This window comes from Alosa sapidissima, chromosome 8 (genome assembly GCF_018492685.1).
Source record: "Alosa sapidissima isolate fAloSap1 chromosome 8, fAloSap1.pri, whole genome shotgun sequence".
NCBI lineage: Eukaryota > Metazoa > Chordata > Actinopteri > Clupeiformes > Clupeidae > Alosa > Alosa sapidissima.
Window position 1 is genome coordinate 36655934 of NC_055964.1, and position 17112 is coordinate 36673045.

General features: G+C 44.5%; 1 long non-coding RNA gene across 1 annotated transcript; it reads left to right on the forward strand.

The window, feature by feature from the left end:
• Positions 1-9500: 9500 nt before the first annotated feature.
• LOC121715537 lies at positions 9501-15328 on the forward strand. The gene is made up of 3 exons (XR_006033623.1): positions 9501-9571; positions 11773-11774; positions 15314-15328. It is a non-coding gene; the product is annotated as an uncharacterized LOC121715537 (long non-coding RNA).
• The last annotated feature ends 1784 nt before the right edge of the window (positions 15329-17112 follow it).

Sequence of the window (17112 nt, forward strand, 5' to 3'; positions counted from 1 at the left end):
ACGCTCTGTCTCTGAGATGGGCTGGCTGCTGGAAGCCCTCCATGTGTTTGACATGTTGACAGTGTTGTGTGTGTCAGTGCTGTGTGTGTGTGTGTGTGTCAGTGCTGTGTGTGTGTGTGTGTGTGTCAGTGCTGTGTGTGTGTCAGTGCTGTGTGTGTGTGTGTGTCAGTGCAGGCATAGTTCTCAGCTTTGCGTTGGTATGCTGATTTAATGCGGCCATTTAGGAAAAACTTACCGCAGCATTTTCAGTCAGATGAAAAGGCTTAGCAGTCATCCATCAACGCCAGCTGCCAGCCAGGTCATTGTGTGTGTGTGTGTGCGTGTGCATGTGTGTGCGTTTGTGTGTGCATATATGTGTTTGTCTGTGTGTGCGTGTGTGTGCATTTCTGTGAGCGTGTGTGTGTGTTTGTATGTGTGTGTGTGTATTTGTTTGTGAGTGTGTGGATGTGTGTGTGGTGTGTGTGTGCTCTGAAGAGCCACTGACAGCCAATCACATGGTGTTTGGTAGGCTGTGGAGTATTACTGCAGAAAGGTCAGCCTCCAGCCAGCCTTTCAAACACACACACACACACACACACACACACACACATACACACGTGCACTCACACACACACATATACATACACGTGCACACACACACATACACATGCACACACATACACACGTGCACACACATGCTCACTCTTATGCCCATACACGTACACACCCATCCACTCACTCACTCACACACACACACACACACTGATACAGACGCCCACACTCTCATGCCCATACACCACGCACACATACAGACCCATTCACTCACTCACTCACTGCACACTCACACACACTAGCTGAAATAATCAGAGTGAGAACCACACTAGCCCTTATAGGAGGGTGCCATATTAGTTCAAATTAGCCCTTACAGGAGGGTGCCATATTAGTTCAAATTAGCCCTTACAGGAGGGTGCTATATTAGCCCTTATAGGAGGGTGCCATATTAGCCCTTACTTATAGGAGGCTGCTACATTAGCCCACACTAGCCCTTATAGAAGGGTGCCATATTTGCCACAGGCCCAGCTGAAGTGCCCTTGAGCAAGGCACCTAACCCCTCACTGCTCCCTGAGCGCCGCCATTGTAGCAGGCAGCTCACTGCACCGGGATTAGTGTGTGCTTCACCTCACTGTTTGTTCATTGGATTGGGATAAATGCAGAGACCAAATTTCCCTCACGGGATCAAAAGAGTATATATACTTATACTAGCCCTTATAGGACGGTGCCATATTTGCCCACACTAGCCCTTATAGGAGGGTGCCATATTAGCTAGCTCTGGTATGGTATAGCACAGGCTAGCTCTAGTGTAGTCTCTCTGTGATATAACAGTGTCTATATAGCACAGGCTAGCTTTGGTATAGCACAGGCTAGCTCTAGTTTAGTCTCTCTGTGATATAACAGTGTCTATATAGTACAGGCTAGCTCTTAATTCTGCTCCTCAAAATAGACTACACTAGATCTAGCCTGTGCTATACCAGAGCTAGCCTGTGCTATATAGACACTGTTATATCACATCACAGAGAGACTACACTAGAGCTAGCCTGTGCTATACCAGAGCTAGCCTGTGCTATATAGACTCTGTTATATCACAGAGAGACTACACTAGAGCTAGCTTGTGCTATATAGACACTGTTATATCACAGAAAGATTCTACTAGAGCTAGCCTGTGCTATACCAGAGCTAGCCTTTGCTATATAGATACTAGTATATCACAGAAAGACTATACCAGAGCTAGCCTGTGCTATATAGACTCTGCCCACCCTCGGCCCGGAGCCGTCCCAGACTCTGCCTCTAGCTGCTCTGGGCAGGGTGTGTCTGTTCCTGCAGTATTTGTTTGGACTGAGATGTATGTGTGTGTGTGTGTGAGAGAGTGTGTGTGTTGGCTTGTAGTCCTGGGTGCCGCTGAGATAGCCACACCGGCTCGGCGTGTGTGTCAGCGAGTTCACAGGAAACACACACACGCATGGAGTCCTGTAGCACAGCATCCAGTGGCAGCCTACCAGTTCACCACCAGTGTGTGTGTGCAGCCAACCTGCCAACCTGTATACCACCAGTGGCCAAGGAGTGGATCTCACTGAGGAGACCATCTGCCACAGAACCCACACTGGGCTAACACACATTCTCAGCCAGGCTCACGCACGCACACGCACACACACACACACACACACACTGAGACACACAAATAGATAAAGCTAAAGCACACACACACACACAGGCGTGTTGCCAGAAGGAAGGCCTGTGTGTGTGTGTGTGTGTGTGTGATCGTGAAAGGGCAGCTTCTGGGACTTGTGCCCAGCGCCGTGGCAACATAGAGTGCCAATCAGTGGGCACGAGCAGGCGGAGTTCGGAGGACAGACCTGCACAACGGGTAAAGACAGCGTACGCAATCTGGACAGCACTGAAACACGAGGAGGAGGAAGTGACCAAATGATCACAATCATGATCAGAATCTAATATAAATGTCGGGATATCTTTATTCTTTTCATTCAACTATATATACTCCACTTACAGAAAATAAAAGACACACTCACACATACTGTACAGTAGTTCACACACACACACACACACACACACACACACACACATACACATACAGTACTTGAAACACACACACTCCCTGAGGCTCACACCTTCACCATAACACAAGGTGTGAACACTTCTAACAGGAAACTTCAGAGCAGAACAGCAATCCAGAACACAGTAAGGATGCCCACGGCTAGGTTTCAAGGAAATGAGCCCTCCACTAATAAATATGTAATCTAGTGATTCCTCATTAATGAGCCCTCCACTAATGAATATGTAATCTAGTGATTCATCATTAATGAAATGCAGTGATGAAATACTCTGAAATCTGTGAGACGGGTATTTACTCATAACTATGACATCACTGAGTTCAAATGGGTCGTCTGTAATTGCAGAATTACACAATTATAAACTCTGCAGCTTCTTGTTGAAGAACTGCACAGGGATATGATGATGAAGATGAGGAGGAGGAGGAGACACATATGATGATGAGGAGGAGACACATATGATGAAGAGGAGGAGGAGACGCATATGATGATGAGGAGGAGACACATATGATGATGAGGAGGAGACACATATGATGATGAGGAGGAGGAGGAGACGCACATGATGAGGATAAGGAGGAGGAGACACATATGATGAGGATAAGGAGGAGGAGACACATATGATGATGAGGAGGAGGAGGAGACACATATGATGATGAGGAGGAGACGCATATGATGAAGAGGAGGAGACGCACATGATGATGATGAGGAGGAGGAGACACATATGATGAGGAGGAGGAGGAGGAGACACATATGATGATGAGGAGGAGACACATATGATGATGAGGAGGAGACGCATATGATGATGAGGAGGAGACGCATATGATGATGAGGAGGAGACGCATATGATGAGGAGGAGGAGACACATATGATGATGAGGAGGAGACGCATATGATGATGATGAGGAGGAGGAGACGCACATGATGAGGAGGAGGAGACACATATGATGAGGAGGAGGAGGAGGAGACACATATGATGATGAGGAGGAGGAGGAGACACATATGATGATGAGGAGGAGACGCATATGATGATGATGAGGAGGAGGAGACGCACATGATGAGGATGAGGAGGAGGAGACACATATGATGAGGAGGAGGAGACACATATGATGATGAGGAGGAGACGCATATGATGAGGAGGAGGAGACGCATATGATGAAGAGGAGGAGACGCACATGATGAGGAGGAGGAGACACATATGATGAGGAGGAGGAGGAGACACATATGATGATGATGAGGAGGAGGAGACACATATGATGATGAGGAGGAGACGCACATGATGAGGATGAGGAGGAGGAGACACATATGATGATGAGGAGGAGACACATATGATGATGAGGAGGAGGAGACGCATATGATGAAGAGGAGGAGACGCACATGATGATGAGGAGGAGGAGACACATATGATGAGGAGGAGGAGACACATATGATGATGAGGAGGAGACGCACATGATGAGGATGAGGAGGAGGAGACACATATGATGAGGAGGAGGAGGAGGAGACACATATGATGATGATGAGGAGGAGACGAATATGAGGAGGAGACACACGATGATGAGGAGGAGGAGACACATATGATGATGATGAGGAGGAGACGAATATGAGGAGGAGGAGGAGGAGACACATATGATGATGATGAGGAGACACATATGATGAGGAGGAGGAGACACATATGATGATGAGGAGGAGGAGACGCATATGATGAAGAGGAGGAGACGCACATGATGATGATGAGGAGGAGGAGACACATATGATGAGGAGGAGGAGACACATATGATGATGAGGAGGAGACGCACATGATGAGGATGAGGAGGAGGAGACACATATGATGATGAGGAGGAGGAGGAGACACATATGATGATGAGGAGGAGACGAATATGAGGAGGAGACACACGATGATGAGGAGGAGGAGACACATATGATGATGATGAGGAGGAGACGAATATGAGGAGGAGGAGGAGGAGACACATATGATGATGATGAGGAGACACATATGATGAGGAGGAGGAGGCGCATATGATGAGGAGGAGGATGCTGAAGTGATGTGTCCTCACCGGTACTTATATGGAAAGGGTCAGGGTTGAAGAGGATCATGGGACTGAAGCAGGAGACTTCAGACTGCACAGTAGAGGAGCCAGGGAGGTCAACATCAGAGATGGGGCAGCCGCGGCCTACTGGTTAGCGCTTCGGACTTGTAACCGGAGGGTTTGCCGGTTCAAACCCCGACCAGTAGGCACGGCTGAAGTGCCCTTGAGCAAGGCACCTAACCCCTCACTGCTCCCCGAGTGCCGCTGTTGATGCAGGCAGCTCACTGCGCCGGGATTAGTGTGTGCTTCACCTCACTGAGTGTGGTGTGTGCTGAGTGTGTTTCACTAATTCACGGATTGGGATAAATGCAGAGACCAAATTTCCCTCACGGGATCAAAAGAGTATATATACTTATACTTATACTTATACTTACATACCTGCCCAACATTGGGCTGAAAACCAGCCCAGCACTGGCCATTACTATCGGGGGGAAGATGCAGTCCCTGTAGAGCGGGTAAACATCTGTGTCACATCTGCACAGACCTGCAGTAACAGTCCAGAGGCTGGCTGAGTTGTGGCTGAGTTCTGGCTCTATTAAAGCAGTGCAGTTTTGCCACTCAGTCAGGGCTGTGGGGAGAGAGGGGGAGCAGAATGGGAGTGTCTCGCAGCTCAGGCTGGCGGAGTTCAACCTTTCCGCTGACTCATTCGTTAGCGCTTTGATCTCTGCTCAGGCGGCGAAGTCGAGTTGGGATCCCCCTCATCTGTGGGGTGGCGGGAAAACTCTCTCTGTTTGGCAATCGGGCAGAGCTGCTGCTGAGTTCCTCACCTCTAAATAACGATCCGTCGTCTAAAACACACACATACACACACACACACACATAGACACAGGCAGACAGAGCAGACTGCCTGTCGGAAACATCACAGTACAAAAGGACAAGCCTGTAAATCCTGGAAGCTCTGAAAGTATCCTCTGAGATCTCAAGGCAGACTCTCTCTCCTTTCTTCTCTCTCCCTCTCTCTCTTGCTTCTCTCTCTCTCTCCCTCTCTCTCCTCCTCTGTCTTTCGTGTTTCTCTCCCTTTCTCCCCCCCCCCCCCCCGACTCTCTGTCTCTCAGTCTGTCTGTGTGGAGCGCTACAGGAAGCTGACTCTGTCTGTCTGGAGCGCTACAGAAAGCTGACTCTGTGTGGAGCGCTACAGGAAGCTGACTCTGTGTGGAGCGCTACAGGAAGCTGACTCTGTCTGTGTGGAGCGCTACAGGAAGCTGACTCTGTGTGGAGCGCTACAGGAAGCTGACTCTGTGTGGAGCGCTACAGGAAGCTGACTGTCTGTGTGGAGCGCTACAGGAAGCTGACTTTGTCTGTGTGGAGCACTACAGGAAGCTGCCTCTGTCTGTGTGGAGCGCTACAGGAAGCTGACTCTGTGTGGAGCGCTACAGGAAGCTGACTCTGTGTGGAGCGCTACAGGAAGCTGACTCTGTCTGTGTGGAGCGCTACAGGAAGCTGACTCTGTGTGGAGCGCTACAGGAAGCTGAGTGATTGTGCTTCCCTTTGTCTCTCCTCTTCCCTTCTCTTTCCTCTCTGATACGTTGGTGTCTCCACTTGCCTAGTGAGCCGCCGTGGTTAGTGGGGTGTGTGTGTGCAATGTGTGTGTGCGGTGTGAGTGTGTCTGTGTGTGTGCGTCTGTCTGTGTGTGTGTGTGTATGTGTGTGTGTTTGTGTGTGTGTGCGGTGTTTGTGTGTGTGTGTTGTGTGTGTGTGTGTGTGTGTGTGTGTGTGTGTGTGTGTGTGTGTGTGTGTGTGCAGTGTTTGTTTGTGTGTGTGTGTGTGTGTGAGCCCAGGAAGGCGTTTGGATATAAAAAGCAGTTTAACACGCTCCCACAGGAGCTAACCACTGACACCTTCTTGGCAGGAAGAGCACAGCGCTGGACTTTTCACCAACACTCCTCCTCCTCCTCCTGGTCTTCCTCCTCAGTCTTACTGGCCCATCACCCCCCCCCCCCCCCAGAAGGAAGCCTGGGGAGCTAACCAGCGCCTGCATCATGACCGTGAGGAAACGCATCATACCCTAACCAGCGTCTGCATCATGACCATGAGGAAACGCCTCATACCCTAACCAGCGTCTGCATCATGACCATGAGGAAACGCATCATATCCTAACTAGTGGCCATGAGGAGGGCCAAAGGAGTCAGACCAACACCTCCTCATCACTCAGACTAGACCAACACCTCCTCATCACTCAGACCAACACCTCCTCATCACTTAGACCAACACAACACCTCCTCACCACTCAGACCAACACAACACCTCCTCATCACTTAGACCAACACAACACCTCCTCATCACTTAGACCAACACAACACCTCCTCATCACTCAGACCAACACAACACCTCCTCACCACTCTATTTACATGGAACAAAGGAAATGTTGTTGTCTTAATTGTTCATTTATTCACAGCATCATGAGCCGCATAGGTTTGAGCAAGCGTGTGTTTAAATGTTGAGAATCGGACCGGACCCAGTGTGTGTGTGTGTGTGTGTGTGTGTGTGTGAGAGGCTATGTGTGTGTGTGTGTGTGCTAGAGGCTATGTGTGTGTGTGTGTGTATGTGTGTGTGTGTAAGAGAGAGGCTATGTGTGTCTGTGTGCGCGAGAGGCTATGTGTGTGTGAGAAAGGCTATGTGTGTTTGTGTGTGTGTCTGTGTGTGTGTGTGTGTGTGTCTGTGTGTGTGTGTGAGGCTGTGTGAGCTTGTCCTCATTCTTAGGAGTGAGAAGGCCACTCCAGGGTGTTGCATTATAGATGGAGCTGTCATTGTTCCCTCTGATAATGCACTTCTTTCATCCATAATAAAACATGACGGAGAGTAGGAGTGTGTGTGTGTGTGTGTGTGTGTGTGTGTGTGTCGGACGGCGTGCATATAAAATGGATCTGTGGGTGAGTATGAGCGTATACATATGAAATGGAAAAATATATGTCTATTTTCATCTCTCTCTCAGTGTGTGTGTGTGTGTGTGTGTGCGTGCGTGCGTGTGTGTGTGTGTGTGTGCTTGTGTGTAAAAGTATCCTTCACAAGCACACAGGCCCATCACACACAATGCCACCAAACACACTCACACACACATGCTCATCACACACAAAGCCACCAAACACACACACACACACACACTTACACACACACACATCCTCAGAAACCTGAGTGAGCCCTAATGTCCCCCACAGAGTTCTCCATGCTGTACAGTACAGGCCAAAAGTTTGGACACACCTTCTCATTCAATGCGTTTCCTTTATTGTCATGACTATTTACATTGTAGATTCATCAAAACTATTAATGAACACGTGTGGAATTATGGACTTAACAAAAAAGTGTGAATACTGAAAACATGTCTCATATTCTTCAAAGTTGCTATTTTTTTCATTTAATATCATATTCAGCAAGCCAAAACTTGACAACTATTCATCTGTGGGCCAAAGAGCTTTGCATTCATTCATAGTTTTGATGCCTTCAGTGAGAATCTACAATGTAAATAGTCATGAAAATAAAGAAAACACATTGAAATGAGAAGGTGTGTCCAAACTTTTGGCCTGTACTGTATATGCACCACAGGGTTCTCCATGCTGTATATCCATCACAGGGTTCTCCATACTGTATATCCATCACAGGGTTCTCCATGCCCACCACAGGGTTCTCCATGCTGTATATGCACCACAGGGTTCTCCATGCTGTACTGAATATGCACCACAGGGTTCTCCATGCTGTATATGCACCACAGGGTTCTCCATGCTGTACTGTATATGGACCACAGGGTTCTCCATGCTGTATATCCACCACAGGGTTCTCCATGCCCACCACATGGTTCTCCATGCTGTATATGCACCACAGGGTTCTCCATGCTGTACTGAATATGCACCACAGGGTTCTCCATGATGTATATGCACCACAGGGTTCTCCATGCTGTATATGCACCACAGGGTTCTCCATGCTGTACTGTATATGGACCACAGGGTTCTCCATGCTGTATATCCACCACAGGGTTCTCCATGCCCACCACATGGTTCTCCATGCTGTATATGCGCCACAGGGTTCTCCATGCTCACCAGAGGGTTCTCCATGCTGTATATCCACCACAGGTTCTCCATGTTGTATATGCACCACAGGGTTCTCCATGCTGTATATACACCACAGGGTTCTCCATGCTGTATCCAAAGCATGTACTTCATTCAAGAAGAAGTATGAAGTATGAACTGTGTCTCTTTCTCTCTGTAGATAATCCCTCCCACTAAAGAACCAATTTGGGGCCAGATTTCCATCAGAACACACGACTGGGTCAGAATATTTATGTCACATGCAGAAACAGGAAGTGTACATTTTGAGAGGGCCACGGGTTCAGCCGAAAGTGGCCGTTAGTGTTACTGCACAGAGGACGTGTAATCTGTGATGACTGCTCGTTGCCCTGGAGCAGATGGAAGCAATGCCAGTGAGCAGCCCATTTGGGGAGGGCTTGAGGCTTCAGCACTTCCATCAGACGCAATCCATTGGTAAACACTACCAACTGTGAGAGGAGAGGACGACTGGCCGAGACGCAAACTAACACACACACACACAAACACAGACACACACACACACACAAACAAACACAGACACACACACACATACACAAACAAATACACACACACACACACACACATCACAGGCACACACACACACAAATATCAAACACACACACTCACAAACACACATACATCACACACACACACACACATACACAACACACAACATAGTGCACTAAGTAATGGATAACGGCCGCCGAGGTGTCCCGTTATACGGAAGGCAAAGAACTCCCCAACGCACAACTTTGTACAACTTTCTTTGGCCCTAACAGCGATAGCATGGACAGTTAGCTTGTTTACAGTTGATTCCATTTGTTGGGAAGTCTGCTTCCAGGCTTAACCGTCGTTCTATTATGGTTGTTATAGTTACCATTCATAAGCATTGATGTGGAACGGTGATTAAACTTTTTTACCAGTGGGGTATACTATGAATCTCGATTAGTGGGTTAGCGAGGTATGTTGCGCTAGGGTATGCTGTGACACGAAAGTGGATCTGTTTTAGCGTCGCTATATCACCATGGTATCTTATGCTCGCAACTAAACCTGGTCGGGAGGAGGTTATGTGCTAAGATATAGCTGAAATTGTGTAATCTACCGCCCACTGACCAATCAATTGTCTTGAAAAACAAAGTTATCTCACGTGTAGGATTCTATCATATATCTTACAGGTGGAGCTCCGCCTCTACAAACATTTTGGATCTCGTATGTGCTTTAATAGTGCTGTGCATACAAATATGCCACTATGGACGTGCATACCATACAACATCTGATGACAATCGATTTAACTGCTATCGTAGTATCACTTAACGTATACCCCTGAGTCAAGGCTTTGTGAAGCCTCGCTATGTCTACATAGCCTAGATATGTTTAACATGCTTCGTAGTATACCCCACAGATCTACTTCATAGGTGTCCTGTCAAAAGAGTATTTCTTCTCTCCAGGTGATAATATATTATATTATGTGTCTGTGCATGTGTGTGTGTGTGTGTGTGTGTGTCTATGTGTGTGTGTGTGTATGTAGTGTGTGTGTGTGTGTGTGTGTGTGTGTGTGTGGTGTGTGTGTGTGTGTCTATGTGTGTGTGTGTAGTGTGTGTGTGTGTGTGTGTGTGTGCAAATGCAGGGCGTGTCTAAGAGCTTCCTCTCTTCTCATCCATCCCAAAGAGAGCAGATGGGTCTGTGCTAAGAGACGCCAGCATGGTCAGCCATGGTGTCATCACTGTGTGTGTGTGTGTGTGTGTGTGTGAGAGTGTGTGTGTGTGTGTGTGTGTGTTAGTGTCATCCAGAAAGTGGGTGTGGATATGCACTGTGTGTGTGTGTGTGTGTGTGTTTTGGTAGTGTGGGTGTGTGCTGACAGTGCATAAAGTATGCAGAGTGTGTGGGCTGAGTATGGCATGTGCATGCTGAGATGCGTGTATTAGGAATATGTCTGTTTGTTTGTAACCTTTTCAACCCCACATATACACAATCAGTATAGGTGTAGTGAGGCTGTTAGTATACTGTAGGTGTTAGTATGCTGTAGGTTTTAGTATACTGTAGGTGTTAGTATACTGTAGGTGTTAATATACTGTAGGTGTTAATATACTGTAGGTGTACTGTAGGTGTTAGTATACTGTAGGTGTTAGTATGCTGTAGGTGTTAGTATACTGTAGGTGTTAGTATGCTGTAGGTGTTAGTATTCTGTAGGTGTTAGTATATTGTAGGTGTTAATATACTGTAGGTGTACTGTAGGTGTTACTATACTGTAGGTGTTAATATACTGTAGGTGTACTGTAGGTGTTAGTATACTGTAGGTGTTAATATACTGTAGGTGTTAGTATACTGTAGGTGTTAGTATACTGTAGGTGTTAATATACTGTAGGTGTTAGTATACTGTAGGTGTTAATATACTGTAGGTGTTAGTATACTGTAGTTGTTAGTATACTGTAGGTGTTAATATACTGTAGGTGTTAGTATACTGTAGGTGTTAATATACTGTAGGTGTACTGTAGGTGTTAGTATACTGTAGGTGTTAATATACTGTAGGTGTACTGTAGGTGTTAATATACTGTAGGTGTTAGTATCAGGGCTTTGAACCGATTTTTTTTTCCAATCGGTTCGTTCCGAACAGAAACGGAATTATAACGTTTCCGGTTATGTGTTCCACCAATAAATTGACGTTCCCGAACCGGTTAGAACAAAAAAATACTGTTCCCGGAATGGTTAATTTCTTTCCTGTCAGCTGTTTAATGCTATAGAATTATGTCACATCTTTCTCATCCAGCTTAAACCAAATGTAATAATATTACAACCATTATTAAATAATAATAATTATATTATTATATAATTTACAACAAATTCCAACTGTCGGGGGGAAAGGCCATCCAGTAGGCCTACACATACCGTAACAAGCCATCTGTGCATTAGGCAAACAGAGGTGTTGGCGCCATTTAGCCAAATGTTCGCTAGTCCATCATTTACGCGGAGTCGACAAATATAGCTATTGTTATTGTGTTTGGAATGAGCGTTTTAATTAATGATGGATCGTAATTTAGCCCTTATTTAAGATGTGGAGTGGAGACTTTGTAATCCACCGCTCTTTCTCCATACAGTCAGCTGATGTGATGTCACACAGGAAGTAAACCTCAGCCGTCATGGTAACGTGCGCAGGAAAATAATTACTTTTTTTTCTAGGCAACGAAAACTTTGAGGAACGAAATAAAACTGGTATTAACCGGTTACCATTATTTTTAAATAAGTGTTCCTGTTCCAGAACATCGTTCCTGTTCCCTGTAAAATACAAAAAGTTCCCGGTTTTCGTTTTCGTTCCTTGAACCGGTTCAAAGCCCTGGTTAGTATACTGTAGGTGTTAGTATGCTGTAGGTGTTAGTATACTGTAGGTATTAGTATGATGTAGATAATGTAGGTGTTAATATACTGTAGGTGTTAATATACTGTAGGTGTTAATATACTGTAGGTGTTAGTATACTGTAGATAATGTAGGTGTTAATATACTGTAGGTGTTAGTATACTGTAGGTGTTAATATACTGTAGGTGTACTGTAGGTGTTAATATACTGTAGGTGTTAGTATACTGTAGGTGTTAGTATGCTGTAGGTGTTAATATACTGTAGGTGTACTGTAGGTGTTAGTATACTGTAGGTGTTAGTATACTGTAGGTGTTGATATACTGTAGGTGTTAGTATGCTGTAGGTGTTAATATACTGTAGGTGTTAGTATATTCTAGGTGTACTGTAGGTGTTAGTATACTGTAGGTGTTAATATACTGTAGGTGTACTGTAGGTGTTAGTATGCTGTAGGTGTTAATATACTGTAGGTGTTAGTATACTGTAGGTGTTAATATACTGTATGTATACTGTAGGTGTTAGTATACTATAGGTGTTAATATACTGTAGATGTTAGTATGCTGTAGGTGTTAGTATACTGTAGGTGTTAATATACTGTAGGTGTTAGTATACTGTAGGTGTTAATATACTGTAGGTGTACTGTAGGTGTTAATATACTGTAGGTGTTAATATACTGTAGGTGTTAATATACTGTAGGTGTTAGCATACTATAGGTGTTAGTATACTGTAGGTGTTAATATACTGTAGGTGTACTGCAGGTGTTAATATACTGTAGGTGTTAGTATACTGTAGGTGTTAGTATACTGTAGGTAATATACTGTAGGTGTTAATATACTGTAGGTGTTGATATACGGTAGGTGTTAGTATGCTGTAGGTGTTAATATACTGTAGGTGTTAGTATATTCTAGGTGTACAGTAGGTGTTAGTATACTGTAGGTGTTAGTATTAATATACTGTATGTGTACTGTAGGTGTTAGTATACTGTAGGTATTAATATACTGTAGGTGTTAATATACTGTAGGTGTTAGTATACTGTAGGTATTAATATACTGTAGGTGTTAATATACTGTAGGTGTATTGTAGGTGTTAGTATACTGTAGGTATTAATATACTGTAGGTGTTAATATACTGTAGGTGTACTGTAGGTGTTAGTATACTGTAGGTATTAATATACTGTAGGTGTACTGTAGGTATTAATATACTGTAGGTGTTAATATACTGTAGGTGTACTGTAGGTGTTAGTATGCTGTAGGTGTTAATATACTGTAGGTGTACTGTAGGTGTTAATATACTGTAGGTGTTAATATACTGTAGGTGTACTGTAGGTGCTAGTATTCTGTAGGTGTTAATATACTGTAGGTGTTAGTATACTGTAGGTGTTAATATACTGTAGGTGTACTTTAGATGTTAGTATACTATAGGTGTGAATATACTGTAGATGTTAGTATGCTGTAGGTGTTAGTATACTGTAGGTGTTAATATACTGTAGGTGTACTGTAGGTGTTAGTATACTGTAGGTGTTAATATACTGTAGGTGTTAATATACTGTAGGTGTACTGTAGGTGTTAATATACTGTAGGTGTTAATATACTGTAGGTGTACTGTAGGTGTTAGTATGCTGTAGGTGTTAATATACTGTAGGTGTTAGTATACTGTAGGTGTTAATATACTGTAGGTGTACTTTAGGTGTTAATATACTATAGTTGTGAATATACTGTAGATGTTAGTATGCTGTAGGTGTTAGTATACTGTAGGTGTTAATATACTGTAGGTGTTAATATACTGTAGGTGTACTGTAGGTGTTAGTATACTGTAGGTGTTGATATACGGTAGGTGTTAGTATGCTGTAGGTGTTAATATACTGTAGGTGTACTGTAGGTGTTAGTATACTGTAGGTGTTAATATACTGTAGGTGTACTGTAGGTGTTAATATACTGTAGGTGTTAGTATACTGTAGGTGTACAGTAGGTGTTAGTATATTGTAGGTGTACTGTAGGTGTTAGTATACTGTAGGTGTACTGTAGGTGTTAGTATACTGTAGGTGTTAATATACTGTAGGTGTTAATATACTGTAGGTGTACTGTAGGTGTTAATATACTGTAGGTGTTAGTATACTGTAGGTGTACAGTAGGTGTTAGTATATTGTAGGTGTACTGTAGGTGTTAGTATACTGTAGGTGTACTGTAGGTGTTAGTATACTGTAGGTGTTAATATACTGTAGGTGTTAATATACTGTAGGTGTACTGTAGGTGTTAATATACTGTAGGTGTATTGTAGGTGTTAGTATACTGTAGGTGTTAATATACTGTAGGTGTACTGTAGGTGTTAATATACTGTAGGTGTTAGTATACTGTAGGTGTACTGTAGGTGTTAGTGTATTGTGGGTGTACTGTAGGTGTTAGTATACTGTAGGTGTTAATATACTGTAGGTGTTAATATGCTGTAGGTGTACTGTAGGTGTTAATATACTGTAGGTGTTAGTACTTGTATACTGTAGGTGTTAGTATACAGTATAAGTATATATACTTTTTTGATCCCATGAGGGAAATTTGGTCTCATTTAAATTTGGTCTGCATTTATCCCAATCCGTGAATTAATTAGCTTGAATTACCCTTTGGGGATCAATAAAGTATCTATCTATCTATCTAGTGAAACACTCAGCGTGTACTGTAGGTGTTAGTATACTGTAGGTGTTAATATACTGTAGGTGTTAATATACTGTAGGTGTACTGTAGGTGTTAATATACTGTAGGTGTACTGTAGGTGTTAGTATACTGTAGGTGTACTGTAGGTGTTAATATACTGTAGGTGTTAGTATACTGTAGGTGTACTGTAGGTGTTAGTGTATTGTGGGTGTACTGTAGGTGTTAGTACTTGTATACTGTAGGTGTTAGTATACAGTATAAGTATATATACTTTTTTGATCCCATGAGGGAAATTTGGTCTCATTTAAATTTGGTCTGCATTTATCCCAATCCGTGAATTAGTTAGCTTGAATTACCCTTTGGGGATCAATAAAGTATCTATCTATCTATCTAGTGAAACACTCAGCACACAGTGAACACACAGTGAGGTGAAGCACACACTAATCCCGGCACAGTGAGCTGCCTGCTACAACATCGGCGCTCGGGGAGCAGTGAGAGGTTAGGTGCCTTGCTGTAGGTGTACTGTAGGTATTAATTAGTATAGTATACTGTAGGTGTTAGTACTTGTATACTGTAGGTGTTAGTATACAGTATAAGTATATATACTCTTTTGATCCCATGAGGGAAATTTGGTCTCATTTAAATTTGGTCTGCATTTATCCCAATCCGTGAATTAGTTAGCTTGAATTTCCCTTTGGGGATCAATAAAGTATCTATCTATCTATCTATCTAGTGAAACACTCAGCACACAGTGAACACACAGTGAGGTGAAGCACATACTAATCCCGGCACAGTGAACTGCCTGCTACAACAGCGGCGCTCGGGGAGCAGTGAGAGGTTAGGTGCCTTGCTGGGCACTTCAGCTGTTCCTACTGGTCGGGGTTCGAACCGGGAACCCTCGGTCACAAGTCCGAAGCGCTAACCAGTAGGCCACGGCTACTGTAGCAACTACCTTAACAAGTACCTACTGTAGGTGTTAAGAATGGAGACTGTGAGCTGGTAGATTTGACTGGGGACTTTCTCATTAAATTATTATTGTCGCATTCAGCAGAAACACCAGCATAGGTCTGGCCTCTACCCATCATTCTCATTGCCAGAAATTAATTCAATTGATTTTTCCGTCCAGGTCAATTTTCCCTTGATGCAGCTAAATTCTGCCTAAATCTATTCACCCAAGTTTGAGCCGCTCCACATCAAGCCAATCATCAGCAGCGTCTCTAGTTGAGCTCCAATCATCAGCAGCGTCTCTAGTGGAGCTCGGCCAATCATCAGCAGCGTCTCTAGTGGAGCTCAGCCAATCATCAGCAGCGTCTCTAGTGGAGCTCCAATCATCAGCAGCGTCTCTAGTGGAGCTCGGCCAATCATCTGCAGCGTCTCTAGTTGACTTCCTACAGCTGTCTAGACCTCCACATCAGGCTTGCTCTGTTCTGAGATCTGTCATCACTGTGTGTGTGTGTGTGTGTTTGTGTTCTGAGATCTGTCATCACTGTGTGTGTGTGTGTGTGTGTGTTCTGGGATCTGTCATCACTGTGTGTGTGTGTTCTGGGATCTGTCATCACTGTGTGTGTGTGTGTGCGTTCTAAGATCTGCAAGTTGTCACTGGCTCGGCTGATGCCACTATGGCAGTGTGTACAGCGATGACAACAGTTGTATGTCAATCATACTGGCACATATTTACAGACACACAAACACACACACACACACACACACACACAAAGCACCTGCATGCAGACGACACACACACACAAAGCACATGAATGCAGACACACTCGCAGGCACAGACACACACACACACACAAGCACACACACATTTGCAGGCAGACACACACACACGCAACATTCACAAACACACACACACACACATTTGCAGGCAGGCAGACACACACGCACACACACACACTCACATGCACACACACACACATTTGCAGGCAGGCACGCACACACACACACGCACACGAAAAGAAGTCCCATCTGTGCTAATGATGTAGAGGTGACGCATCCTGTAAGATGACATGAGCCTCTGTGAATCAGACACACACACATACAAACTCACACACCACCACCCCGCCCCCCCCCCCCACACACACACACACACACACACACCCACACACGCTTCTGTGAATCAGACTCAGCACGACTTTTATTTAATACAGAAGCAATCCTCAAACACAACAACCCCACTCTCACTCACCCACACACACTCACACACCCACATACACACACACACATCTGGATCTTACTTGACAAAAGAAAACTAAGACAGGTCACAAACAAACACACACACAGAGAGAGAGACAGAGCGCTTGTCGGCCATGTGCCAGGAGTAACAGACACATTATCTGCGATCTGCAGCAAGAGCAGTGAAGGGCTGCGATCCATCCTATTTGTATCAACGC